General features: G+C 35.4%; 1 protein-coding gene across 1 annotated transcript in view; it reads left to right on the plus strand.

The window, feature by feature from the left end:
• Positions 1 to 14669, plus strand: part of CCSER1 (coiled-coil serine rich protein 1) — a gene marked incomplete at its 3' end in the record, with an annotated part of 600835 nt that overhangs the window by 465114 nt on the left and 121052 nt on the right. The gene's annotated exons all lie outside the window — the stretch shown is intronic.

The raw sequence follows: 14669 nt of genomic DNA on the forward strand, positions 1-14669 counted from the left end.
TTGATGCAGTTATCCTGGAATTTTGAATCTGCAACCATGTTTTCTCCCTTTACATAATAAAGGTTTAGACAATGCCATTGTTAGCATGTATTATGCACCCTCTAAAATAATTCTAAAACATTTTAAATGAAAATGAGTTACACATATTTGAAATGTATGGAAATGCTTAACATACACCAGTGTCTTGTGGTGAACTTAATGCATGGAACAGTAACTCCAATTCAAACTTAGCAGTATACTAAGAGCAATATTTTGAGTAATGCTATTCAGTAACTGATCTCTTAGTTAAAATTATGCCGCATAATAATACGGAAAGGTTAGCCACTTGGAAGCTTCAAATGAGCTTGCTAACTTTTGTGAATCGTTAACTTTGATTACTAGTCACCTTGTAGTTACTACAGTGTCCCTACATTATTAATAGCATTATCTTATCCTTGTGTAAGGCTCTATAGTTCTAGAAATCACGGGGCACTTGGAAAATAATGCAGCATTTACCACTGAAGCTGTCATGTAAGCCTGGACACCTTTAGGATTAAATATTATACCACACAGAGAGGACAGAAAAAAAGCTGTATGTGGTTAAAAATGTGGAACTTCTAAAAGTTCCATCAGAGCCTGGATTTTCCACAGAAAATGTCTGAAATATTGTTTTGAAAAGCGTACCTTAACATTGTGCCAGAGCACACTGAAGGATAGCATTTATTTCTGAAGGGCGAGTGAGGAAAAAGGAAGGGAAGGCCTGGTTAAAAGATAAAGGCATATATCCTTTCTCCCCACCAGAAGGGCATTTACTTCGGAAATCAGAAACATGAGAAAGTAATGCAGTCAAATTCATTGGCATCTTGCTTTTCAAAGGAGCATTTTGTCATTAGAAACATATTACTTAGTTAGTGTCAGTAGCATTAATAGTAACTAACAATGAGTAATTAAATTCCCAATTCTTTGGCTAATGGATTTGTGTAAATTTAAATGTTTAAATGTTTTCTTTTTGATTTGGGGCGGGGGGGTGGGTCTGGTTGGGGGACGGGGAAGGTGCATGTGGGGATGTAGATGCTACATTTTCAAAACAGAGGAAAAAGTACTTTTGGCTAAATAAGCAAGGAGTCACCTAACCTCACCTAACCATTGTCAGACCAATTTACTTTGTGCTTTTTGGTTTTACACATGGTTTCTCAAATAATTTCAATGTTCTTAAATGATGAACTAAAAACTTACTTTTAGGAAGTATATTACTATAATCTATCACTGTGTACCTCGGATTGTCTAGAAAACTGCCTTTAAGCAAAGCAGAATAGCTTGTATTTGGCAGAATGGGGAGGCTGTAGTACTGCCCTGGTGCAGTGCAGTGTTTATTCTTCAATACTTTTAGCTTTGTCTTACATGAATGTGTGTATTCCTAGTATTTCAAATAACTATTTTGTTTCCAAAAGACTGAAGAAGTTGCTGAAAAGAACTGGTAGAGCCATAGTAGTCACTGAAAAACTGGGTTAAAGTGCTAAACTTACAATTAGATTTGGTACCCAAACCAACTTGTCTTTTGGCTACTGAGAGAAGTTAGGTGGAGATAAAGGTGAAATTTAATGGTGCTGAAGTAGAATCATAGAATAGAATCATAGAACATGTAACTGCACAAATACCTGGGGGTTGGGGGATCCTGTACCTGCAGGACTCTGCCTGCCCTGGAGGAAAGGGCTTTGAGCATGCTGCCTGCTTCCACTGTTTTGCTGGCAGAGAGGAAGGTTTACTGCCTTTTCCTGACAGCATATACAACCCTGGAAACAGGAGGTAGCTGGTGTTTCTTTTGGTGCCCACACACAAAGTAAGACCAGCTTATCCCCATGGCTACTTCTTACGCTGGCTGCGACCTCTTACTACAGTTGCAGGAAGAAGTTAGGGTGATGACACTGGGGCTTCTGCAGAGCTACTTTACCAAACTGCCATGTATCAAGCTTTGGTCTCAACAACACAGCCACAGCATCCAAAGTGATGAATAGTCCAAATTATTCTGGTTTTCCTTAAATAAAGTGGTATGGGAGCAATGGTGTAAAGATGGTTTCTCTGTGGGGCTTTCTAGGTGCACATACGCACTTCACTCTTCCTAGGTAAAGGAAAATAGAATTTTACAAGATTTGAGAGAGAAAATTATCTCAAAAGAAAAAATGCCTTGCTGCTATCTAAACACCTGGTAAATAATTTCCCAGCCTTGAATTCAAAAAGATGGTGGAGGTCAAAATGACTTCAAATGAAACCAAATCCACTCAAGTCTCACAAGTTTCAGGTGGTTGCTTTTTTTTTTTTCTTTAAGGAAATAAATGCAATCTAAATATTACTGTAATTAGTTATCCTTGACTGTGCAGTCCAAATGATCTGTGTGCCCTTTTACATTAAGAAGGAGGATTCAGTTGTGTACACAAACTCAAAGCAGAGCTTTGATTCATGATCTGGATTCAGAATGAATAAACAGAGTTTGATTTAACACAGCTCTTCAGATTTTATACACAGAATTTCTCTTTAGCTAGTCATGCTCTTAATCTCTTTTTGTTGTTAGTTTATTTTTCTGGGGTTGGGTAGGGTTTTTTGATGATGTGAGTGGGGATGAGGGGTCATATTTGGAAGTGGCTTGCCTACAGATCCCAACCAGTATGACTTGCTTGACATTTGATTCGTATATTCTTTACAAGCACAGTTGGTATTTCAGAGATGTCTGGTAATTGCTGGCATAATACACAAAGGATGAAGCACTCTGCTTAAAGAGCATACTGCGTATATTCATTGGGGATTTAATAAAGCTGCTTCCTATCAGCTGTCATCAAGCTGACCCAGTGAGGACTTGTTAAAGAATTTTGGAGAGAAGATAAGGAGGAAGTGGCAGGAACCAAACTGTACTGCGTTTGCTCTCCTTCCTACATGTTTGAAACGTACTTTACCTTCAAACAGTGACAGTATCAGCTAAGACATTGGTGTAACTGAGCCTTCTTATTTTTGTAAAGGAATACATTTTAATATATACCTTGTACATTGTCCTTTCCATCAAATTTAATTTCTGACAAGTGTGAGCGTGCTTGTCTTATGCTGATACTTTTTTTCTGTCTACTTTCTCTCTCTCTCTTTTGTCTCTCTTTTTGGTTCATTGTGTCCGCTGATGGGTGGATTATTCATAGAATGTTCTCCACTATAATTTATGTTTATCTGAAAATAGGAACTGCAGTTCTTCAGTAATAACAAGCTCCTCTATCTAAACAGTCTCTATTTCATTTCACTACCTTCATTTTCTTCATGTCTTGTCATTTTTTTCATTTGCTGCTGCTGTTAATCTGACATCCTTTGCTCCAAAAAAAAAATGTGTTTTATTTACAGGGCACAGCATTTGGAAGTGCTCCTGTACCTTCTCGCAGGCAGTTATGTGAGTCTCTTAAATTCCGCTCTGTGTTGTAAAGATGACTATGTGTTCATGTGCTGTAGCATGGCATGCCAATATAGACTTAATGCCCTGAGGTCAATATTCAACCGCTGGTGTTGTATATTGCCTGTAATGTGTTTGTAGCTAACAGCTTCTATTGACCCCTTCTTTATTTCTTTGTTGTGTTTTGCTCAACACATCATAAATTGGGGCTGCGCTGTACACAATAGTCGCAAGAAGGGAAGAAAATACCATAATGACTCAAAGTCTGGAGGGGAATAAGAATAATATCCTCAGATCATGTGTTCAACATATTAAAGGGTAGCATTGTTAAAACTAATAAATCTCTCTTTCCTATTCTTCAAATTAATCTCTCCATTGTGGAAACAATAAACAATCTGGTTCTCAAAAAATTAAGAAATGGAAAATCAAACAATATGGTTTAAGGCAGACATTACTGAGACCAGTTGTGTTTCTTGAAAGATACTTTATAAATAATTTGAAAAGTCTATCCCTTGAGTTGGGGAGGAAAGGGAACTTTAATAGAGAGATATTTTTTTATAGAGAGATCTCATTTTTTTCTTAAATTTTCTTAAATATTTCCAATGGATTATATTTCTTTTAAATTAAAATTAAATTCCCCCTGTTGTCCACCCAAGAAATCAGAAATATCATGTGCTATATTTTTTTAAAGAAGAGAAAGGTTTACATTCTAATCCAAGGTGATCTCTCTGTTCCTTTTAACAGTGTGCGTGTGTGAGTGTGTATATATTGAATATAGATTCTCAGAACACCATCAGACTTTGAGATGAAGACTTTCTTACATTCCTTGAGTCTATTTGTGTCTCTCTCCTCCTACCTTGAGTTAAATGTCCATTCTAGAGACATTGGTGTCTTCCATATGCATATAAGGAGCTTACAGCCATGCACTGCATTATTATAATTACTATGCACTGCATCACACCGCTGAATGTCAAATAGATTCATCATAATATAGCATTACAGGCTTATTCATAAAATACAGTGCAGTTTGAACGATGCTTCATTGTTGGCAGTCTTGAAACATGTTGCTTGCATAAATTCACCAATGCTGCGCTTGTGTATTCATAGGAAAGCATACAGCATTTGTCTATGAGTGTGAGTCTTGCAAAAGTAACAAAAAATATGATCCGTATATGACTGTCCTTTCTTTTGTGCAACTATCAAAAATGTTCCTATTCTAATGGGTATATCTAAGGGGAGAAAAAATATCAAGATGAAACACTGTTTTCTAAATATAGCTGTGGTACTATTACAGTTATTTAAGGTATGGTGGAAAGAATTAATATTCTCATTGAATTCTTCAGAAAAACAATGCCAAAATTATGATTATCCAGTATGCATGATGCTTAGCAGTCTGCTAAAAGGACAATTCAACTCGCTGTCTGGGTTGCTTTCATTTAAATTATTGTTGCTATTGGTCTGCATGATTTAACAACATCAAGGAAGGCTTTGGTAGCACACTGACATGGTAACATGCTTTAACATACTTAACTGTAAATAATCAGAAATGTGCATCGTACCACTGTTGACAGCTTCCTTCCTTGTGCAAACACTGAGCTGAATAATAAAGTGTCACGTAGTGACGTGTCTGAGATTTGAACATAAGGGAAGGTGTGGGAAGGGCAAAAAAAATTGTTTTCTCTGGAAAAGAGACAATGTAACATTTGTGTACCTAAACAAAGATGCAGGATGGTGAAGTAATGGGTAAAAGCTGGATGAAATATGTGGATGAATAGATTGGAAGAAGGGGTGTAATCTCTGTGATTAGCTGATGAAATAACAGTATAACATCACTGAAACAGTCAGATGAGGGAAGTAGGTTTAAAACTGCACACATAGAAAGTGTTAGTGGTTTAACTGTGAAGCAGAAAGAAAAAAAGAAACATACAAGGAAATCCATAACATCAGGGGAGGGGCATGAGAGGAAGGGGCAACAATTATTTCAGTGAATGTTTTCTGGTTTTGTGTCTACACAGAAAAAAGATTATATGGGACTATGAAATGTTGTGGCAAAGTTCTTCTAATAGGAAGCTAAAATTAGAGCTTGAACTTCCTAAGCTTATCTTCTAGTCATTGGTGGTAACTTTCCATGTCCTTGCAAAGCATTGACCGTTATTATTGTTCATGTACAAAACTGGGAAATGTCTGGGGAATCCAGAGCAGTAATGCTACTGGACAAATGCTGTGTCCTATCACATAGACACTGAAAGGCAGGCTATATTTTCTTCCAGTTGATGTCACCAGTGATCCCAGAGTAATGTTACTGAAGTAGAAGATTAACTTGGTCTGAGTTCACACAAGCTGTTTTAGACTACTGAGGACTTCTGTCTGCTTCGTCTCCAGAATGAACAGGATAGGCTCAGTGGTGATGTTGCAAATCACCCAGAAGTCATGCATCTCTGGGCATGGAAGATGTCATAGACATTAAGTGGCATCTGTGCAAATGCTGTGTTATGACATTTTGTCTTGCAGCACAGGTCCATAGAAGCTGATGGTGACATGTGGCAAAGTAATGAGTGGTTGAGACTAAGTTGTGGTTTATATAATGTTTTAAAACAACAAGCTTCTACTGATGGGACATGTCAAGACTGGCTATAAACTATGAGAGACTGAGTACAAGGATAACTAATAAATCCCAATATGTGAGTCAAGACTCCTTTCCACAAGATAAAAATTTGCTTTTTGAAATGGAATAGGTTGTAACTTTGTTTCTATTTTACAGTGAAGACACTAACAGAAGTGGAAATAAAGGAATATACAATCAAAACTGACTGTAAATATGAGTTCATTAGCAACAAAATATGATGCAAAGACAGATGACAAACTGAATGGGGAGTCCAAAATGAATATACGTGTCATCAGAAGTCCATAATCATAGCTATATGACCTAGCTTTGTTCATTCTAGTACCACTGACCTAAAAGCAAAATATAAATTTAAAAAATACAGTTGCAACTAGATAAAATGTATCAAACCAAAATGCAGCTTCAGATATTTGGGCAGAATTGCTGTGTAATTGCCCTAGGGAGAGAAGAGCTGTTGTATGTTTTTCCTGTCACTTGTCTATTACATCAAGTAAGGAGACCAGTGAAACTGGTATCTAGTGCAATTTAAACTGCTGGAATACTTTATTTGTATATTACATGAAGAAGAGTAAACCCCACAATTCTGAAAATACAGATATTCATTGCAAGTATTCCTTTAAACTGTACATTTGTCCTGCAAAAATACATATTAGAGTCAGGGTTATATCATCTGTTAAATTATCCAAGTAAGCTAGTGGGCCTTGCACCAGAAAACTAAATTTTAACTTTTTTACTATCTATGGTACTTTTTATCAGGACTTTATTCTAAACATTTTCCTTGTTTAACCTGAAGTGTTCTCAAACTGTAAGTTATTGCCTATTGAAAGTGACAGTGGGCAGTGCTTTTTAAGAAAACGCATTATAATTTACATGTGGTTTGGGGAATGAAAAATGCTTACTAGTTTTGATTAGCACTACTTAGAAGAAGAAATCAATGAGAAGAAATACCGTAGAAGGAGCCTTGCTATAATAGATGTTCCCGAAACACAGTAGAATCTCGGCAAAAATCAATACGGTTATGTGCTACCTGACAATCAACTTTACAGACAGAACAAATTGGATCAGACACTTGAAACAGCCATATTATATCCAAAGAATTTCATACTGTCTAATGATAAGAAAATTGCCAAAATCTAATGCAGTTAAACCAACCTTTAGGCAAGGAACTTCATACAATGAAGAATTCACTCTTGAAAACAAACAAGCCTAACATCAAAATTGAAGGAAGTGAAATCCTTGGTTTGTTGATAAATGGCGCTTTAATGTTTCTCATAACCAAAGTTTAATTACTTGGGGCAAGCATAAATACTTCAGAGTTCTAAATTCAACTATAGTGACTTGTAAGGTCATAAATCACAGCAGAAAAATATGTAAAATGGAAATTGCACAAGTTAGATTCCTAGCATAGATAATTCAAGTGCAAAAGCAATCTTAAAGAAACACTTGCACACTGTCAAGATATTTCAAAGGAGTGAATGCATTCTTTGGCCAACCAGAGGGAGAAAAAGAGGAAGGTAGCTAAAATGCTGAAAAGTTAACTGTTCTCTTGACTCACAGTACATTGCAGAGGAAGAAACCTTTTTCATGAGAGTAGTTATCTAATATGGAGAAAAGCCTAAGGTGGTAATAGTAAATGTGTAGGTTGCAAATGAAAAGCTTTAAAATGTTGTCTTTCAGAATTTTAAAGAAATTTAGAGAAGAGTAGGCTAACCTACTAATAAAAACAGGAAAAAGTACTGGCATTCGTCTCCTTGTAGAGATCAAAATATATGTACTCAGGCAATGTAAATAGTAATTTGGTTAAAATAACACCTAAAAAAGCTTATTAAAAATACCTGCACCTTTGTAAAGTCCAATATGGTATTTTCTGCAAAGGTTGATCTATCAGAATTCTCTTCTATTTATGATAAAAACTGTGAGCACAGAAAAATAAATTGGTGTGTTTTGAGCTTTATAAGGAAGTTTTACCTTCGCAGAAGGGTACAAAACTCTACCCCCCAAACCACAGGCCAGATACAACTTCTCCAGACTGAACATCTGACTAAGAATAATGCTAAATGTCTTAATCACACATAGGCTCACCAATTTCAGCGATGCTTCTCAAAGTCTATTATACGACTGGTATCAATTTTTGGATGGGTTTCAGCTTGAAATTATGCAAATAGCTATTTTGTCTTTCAGAATAATGACAAAAGTATTTGCATAGTAAAATTTATGACAGCATTATTCACATTAGTCAACCTAACTAGGCTGGGGACTTCAGGAGACTGTGAAGGGTTTTACCAGGCATGTGCAGCAGGATGGCAGATCACTGAGAATAGCAGTGTAAATAATTAGGTAATGAAAATGTAAAGAACTAGCCTTAGAAGATGAAAATATTTTATGTGTGTGTGCCACAGAATGTGCAGTTTTAGTCAACTTTAGAAAAATGTGTACACAGTAATAACTTGTGTAGGACAGTTGCAGCAATAGTTTTGCTTCATTCCTCAAGGTTGGAAAGTCTAGAAGAATGCTTGAAATCTTAAGATGTTCAGATGCTTTCTTTGCCATGATTCCTTCCAAACTTGATGCCAAATATTCTGCCAATACTTGGATGTGGCTGTCACAGATTCACTGGGCCTATCCAAGCTGTGCAAATGGGAAGAACCAAAGCTTTGTGCAAACCTGAGCTGTCAAAGGCTGTGTCTGCCTTACTGCAGTATAACAGAAGCTGATCCAGAGAGTGAAGTGGTTGGGACTGATGCAAAGAAGTTGTCATTGTCTATCATTTCAGACTGAAAAATTATGGTTGTGCACCATTGTATCCAAATAACTCAATGACTTAATTCAGTGGGATTCAGCACAGGTAAGATTTTTGCAAGTTCAGGAACCTTGGTTAGGTTTACTCCCCAAGATTTGGACAGAACTTAAGGTTTTTGGACAGGTAAATTATGATTCCTTAAGTTACTACTTTCCTTACAGGGAGTGTTTAAATGTTTAACAGGGAATGTAGAGAGGTGCACTTAGAACTGCTCTTGTGAGGAAACATGCAAAACTCTTTAACTACTGTGAAATAAATAAGTTCCTAATCCTATAGAAATCTAGGTTTGTGCTAGGGTGATGTCCATTGATTCAATTACTGTCTGGCTGGAATTTAGAAACATATCTGATGAACTCTAAAAGACTTCCAATTAGATTTTAATGAAGTAATTCACTCACAAAAAATTAAGCAACAGTAATAGAAATAAATTATGTAAATAGTACTACTCTATAGTAGCTATTGTTTTACATTTTTATCTCCTAATTCTTCATTGTAGTATTCCTAAAAATGTTCTCATCTGACAATCACCTGCTAAATTTAATTTAAAAATTCATTAGAAAATTATCCATTTAACTGAATAGGCATTTCATCAGGTTTTTTAACTCGGTAATACATTCCTAGTGATTTAGGCTTGTTCTATTGTAATCACAGGTTATAGTCTTATTAACTCCAGTGGATGTAAGATCATGCTCTGTTTTTGCAAAATGAGAAAATATATATTCTGACAATAGTTTTATTAACATATTACTATTTTTAAGTCTTTCATTTGTGGGAGAGAATTCTGGTTCTTTTAACAGCAGCTCTTGCTTTCAGTCCTGTTTCTATGGAAACAAACATTAGCACAGTGAAAGTTTTTAAAAAGTGATTATTTTAAAACATTGGGGACTGGAAAATTCATTTAAACAAATTTGGAACCCACTCCAAAAAAAACATGGAGATTAGATATAGAACAGAAATAAAAAGTTTTAGTGTTATAGCTTAGCATGTGGGTTTTATTTGTCTTTGTTTCTTAATTCCATGATTGAAGAGAATGAAGGATTTATTTTTTAAAAAATAATTTTTATTAGATTTAGATTATGCTAGTATGGAACTCCCCAAAAGGGGTATTACACTGAGTGATGTGTTTCTGTACCTAGGAGCACTGAGGAATTTAGAAAAAGGTGTTTTTATTTTCATCTGTTTGTTCTTGATGAGGGAGAGGAGTATTTATTAGACTGGCATGTACAGTGGTACATAAGAATTTGAATTTTTATTTTCATACTACACCTGAGTATGTAAGAAGAAATTAAAAAATATACATTTTTGCTATCTTAGCTGTCTTATCCATGAGAGCAGAAAAAACCCACTGTGGTCTTATTTTTATTAAAATTAATTGTTTAAATAAAATAGGCCTTCAAAAACTTAGTCTTTCATCATTAAAGTAAATCATCTATCAGGGTGAGATTCACCAAATTCAGATGTAATCAGATTTTTATGTCCCACTTTGCATTCATGGACCTGATTACACCTTAATCAAGGGAAAGTAGCATACAGAAGCCATGAGCTGAAGAATTGCTGTTTCTGTTTGTTGTTTCAGCTTTCACTGCCATTATTGTGTGTAAAAATGAGATACATTCTTTTATACTTCCTTTGAAAGTTAAATGATGAAAACTGAGGGAATCCATTGAAATTAGATAGGCTTTTGCTAAATCAACTTTGAAGCACTGGACAGTTTTAAAAATCAAGTGTTCTGGTCTGGGCTTCTTGAACTACATCAAGTAGCTGTAATTGTATGGGTTTGGAAGTTCTGTCAAGTATTTCAAAACATCTGAAAAACATTCATTTAGAAGTGTTTAAAAATAATTTCTACACCAAACCCTTCCATTTTCTGGAGTTTTGCTAAGCTCTTTTTTTCCTCTGAAAATGAGTAGAAATGGCAGCCTCCAACAGATTGTGTCTTATACAATTTCCTTTCCTTTTCCTTTTCCTTCCGTCTTTCCTTCCATCTTCTTTTAATTTCCAGTAGTAATTTCTGTGGTCACCCCAAGAGGGAGGAGGCTCTCTAACACCTCTCTTGCTCTAACGTCTCAGAAAAATATCCATAATTGAAATTATGAATGTCTATTTTCCTAAAGACTGAGCTCTACATTTTTTACAGAAATTCATCATGCACTCAGGGATTTGTTAGTTCTGTATCTCTAATGCTAGGGCTTGTGCCTACAAAAAGGTGGCTTTTAACTATGGTTCATTAAGAGTTTGACAACTTGGTATCAGGTGGAGAGTTAATCTTCTTGATAGTGCCAGGCTATACAGCAACAGACACAGGACAGAAATTACAGCTTGACAGGTCCAAAATGAGCATTAGGAAGAACTTTTGTCAGGGATGGTGGTGCAGGTCTGGAAGAGGTCACTTGGGTTGTAAAATCTCCAAAAGATTTTCAAGATCTGGCCAGGCAGAGGTGTGACTGTGCTCACCTGGAGTTGATGGTAGTCTCAAGCAGGGGGTAAGGCAAGATGATCTCCAGTGGCCCCTTCCAGAAAAGGCTTCTCTGAGTCTGTAATTTGGGGAGCACTGGTGGGAATGGAAAGAAGGGAAAAAAGGCAGTCCTCTGAAGCTGAATCTTTTTTACAGTTTATTTTTTGTTTGCAAACTCATGTGAAGTTAATCTAAGAAACTTGAGCTACTAACACATTTTTCAAGTAATTAGTGATTGTTTTCAAGTTTTTTCCAATGAGATTGACTTTTCACAGTGTTGATACATTGTTATTTTTAACCTAAACATTGAGTTAACATGGTAAATAATTGAAGTATTATTTCATTTTAGGCCTAACAAAATATCTCTGATTTATCTGATGTTTTTCATTCAGGCATCAAACTGAAGTATCTCTTATTTACCTAACGCTACTTTGAGTAGTGAAATTGAATCTCTGATAGAGTTTCATCAAGAGTAAACCCAGTGATTTATTTATTCTGAATAAATTACCTGTCAAAGTAATTCTTTTTCCTAATAGTGAATTATCTAAAAGCTGAGTGATATTTTTAATACTTATCTTGGAATTGTAACACATTGTCAGTATACGCATGTTAGTTTGTTTTGTCAGTGGAGTAAGCTCCCTCACTGAATACTTCCCCTTCTGACCACTGGAATATTGACAGTGCTCCTGGACCCTTCCATACAAAACCCTCCTTTCCTTTCTCCAGGCGACCATCTACTGCGCTATAATAATAGTGACTCAGAAGATGGACATTGCTATTGTTAAATGCTCTTGTGAAAAACTTTTCCTACTAGCCACTTAGTTGTTGAATTGTTATAAATATTTTGTTGATTATGTACTTAGCAGATGTTTTTATACAGAAAGCGTCAAGTAAAGGAAAAAAAAATGACTTGCAAAAAATTGATGCCTTGGCTCATTAACAAGGGTAGTAGGGTAGGAGAGTGTATAGCAGTTGAAGTTTCCAGTGAAAAACTGTCGTAGAGAAAAGATGCATTAGGGCAAATGTGAACAATGAATGTTATCCACTGAGCAAGTGTAAAACCTGCAGCTAGAAGGCTCTATCAGGACTTTGAGTTTCAGAGGCTTCATGGCTTCAGGTACATGGATGTTGGAACAGACTTAAGGAAAACAGTCACAGACAGAATTTAAACTAGAGCAAATATTTACCCATGTTTTTTGTGACTTAGAGTATGTGCTGTCATGTAAGCAGGTTTCATGATATGAGGAATTGAAGCTGTGAATTTACAGCCTGCATGCATGTATTTTTGTTACCTTCAGATGACGTTCAGCATTTACAATTATGGAGACTGTGTTTGTTTTTTGATTCATCATTGTAATGGATAGGGCTTTTCTCTTAGATGTGGTTAAATTAAAAACTATTGCATTCATTGTTTTGGTCAGTAGTTCTGTCTTCAAGGGATTAATGAAATTTGGGACTTCTGAAGATGGTTATTTAAATTACTGAATGGCTTAAAAAGCAAGATAAAATTAAAGTTTTCCAGCTATTCCCATTAGAATAGGTTAAAAACAGTGGAGAAATTCTATGAAACTACATTTATTGGCATATTGCTGTGTGTTTCATATATGACTATGGATACCATGATCATGTTTTGCTATGGTATAACTACAGGTGAATATAGGATTAATAGTAAAGGAAGCCATTTTTTGCTCATCTGATAGAGCTATTAAACCATTAACAGTTTTCTGTATTTGTTTAAATACATTAGATAGATAGATTAAAAAAATTTTTATTCAACTCATAGTACAGAAGGCAGGATGTTTTTCCCCCCCCAGATTTCCCTTCTAAGATTAGGCATGCACAACTATTGCAATCACTTCTGCATTTTTTCAGCAGTGAAAAAGGGCAGACTGATAGGCATTTTATTTCAAATGATTGAAAAGAGAAGTTTGAATAAAAATATTCGCCATTTTGTCTGCCACACAAGCGTGCTTGCAAATGCACCCTTTGCTGTTCTCTCCCTCACAGACGTAACACAGTCTGCAGGTTTCTGGAGAGAAGCTAGAAAATGATACATTCTTTTGTTGCCTGTGTCTTTCCCTTTCTTGTTCATTTTGTCATTTTTCTTTAAAATCCATGGATCTTGTATGCTTCATAGACCACTACTTAGAATTACTTGTTTTTAATGTGAAGAAGCAAGACATTGTGAATGCTTGAATTATTCATGGGTATTTATCAAGTTCATCCATAGGAACTATAAATACAAATAATGCGGTATGGTGTGTTAAAAATGAACATTTGGTATCACGCAGTTTTAAGTAGCAATGTATATAATACTTTATGTATCAACTCAATTTATTCAAGGTTGTTCCTCTTTCTGTTATTTTGCTAAGATGCTTTCCCTCCTTTTCATCCACTCATTTCTAATATCTGGAAAGTATCTACTGTTTTATAGAAAAGTCAATTCATTATTGTCATCTGGTCATATTGCTGAAGCTCAAACACACAGGAAGGGAATAAGAGGTTTTTATGTGCTTTGTTAGAGTCATCTATTGTTGGGAAATAAATATCTGCTGAATGTTTTCTGGAAGCTATTTCAAGCATTTGTTATTAAGAAAATACAATAAAAAGAGTACTTGCTACAAAACCTCGTTAAGCTTTTCTATAAAGCAACAATATTTTTTTACATCCCTTCTCTTCAAAAGGATAATAATTGCCTTACTTTTGTTGTTAAAATAGCATATTATATGAAGTTTGCTGCTTCCAGAATTTTATTTAAAAAATAATTGACATTTTTTGACATTTGCCTACACATCTAATCTTTGAGATTTTAAAAGACCATAATTCCAAAGAAAATAGAAATAAAATTAATGTAGTAAAAATAAACCCTACCATGTATAATAAAGATATACTGGAATTTTATTACTTATATAATACTTATATATACTACAGGACAGCTGAAGAAATCCAGTGTGATTCCGTAGTGGAAAGTATTGTTCTCTTTCCTTGTGGAGTCCTCTGGCGCTGTCATCCCTCCATCAAATTCTCTTGCCAGCCCTCTCAACTTAACTCTGGGAATATCTCCACACTTGGAGTGGAGAACCATTAAGTAGAAAAGTTGTACAACTTGTCTTCCATAGGTAGTTGAGTCTCCCTCTATTACTCTAACAGAAAGAGGCAGTATTCCATGTTTTTACAGGTAAAAACTGTTAAGAGGGCTTAACAAAGAACATTATTTGTTATGATAGTGAGTATATGCGTAAATTTGGCCTTGTGCTAGCATTTAATATTTTAGTTGTCAGATATAGTTGTCAGATTATCACCATTACCTCTGTGCTTTAGGTTTTATGTGTAGGTTTAGACATTGAAATTAAAAGATTAGGCGCTTAAGCTGAGGCATGACTCCAAA

The sequence above is a fragment of the Gallinula chloropus genome (assembly GCF_964237585.1).
Source record: "Gallinula chloropus genome assembly, chromosome: 4".
Lineage (NCBI taxonomy): Eukaryota > Metazoa > Chordata > Aves > Gruiformes > Rallidae > Gallinula > Gallinula chloropus.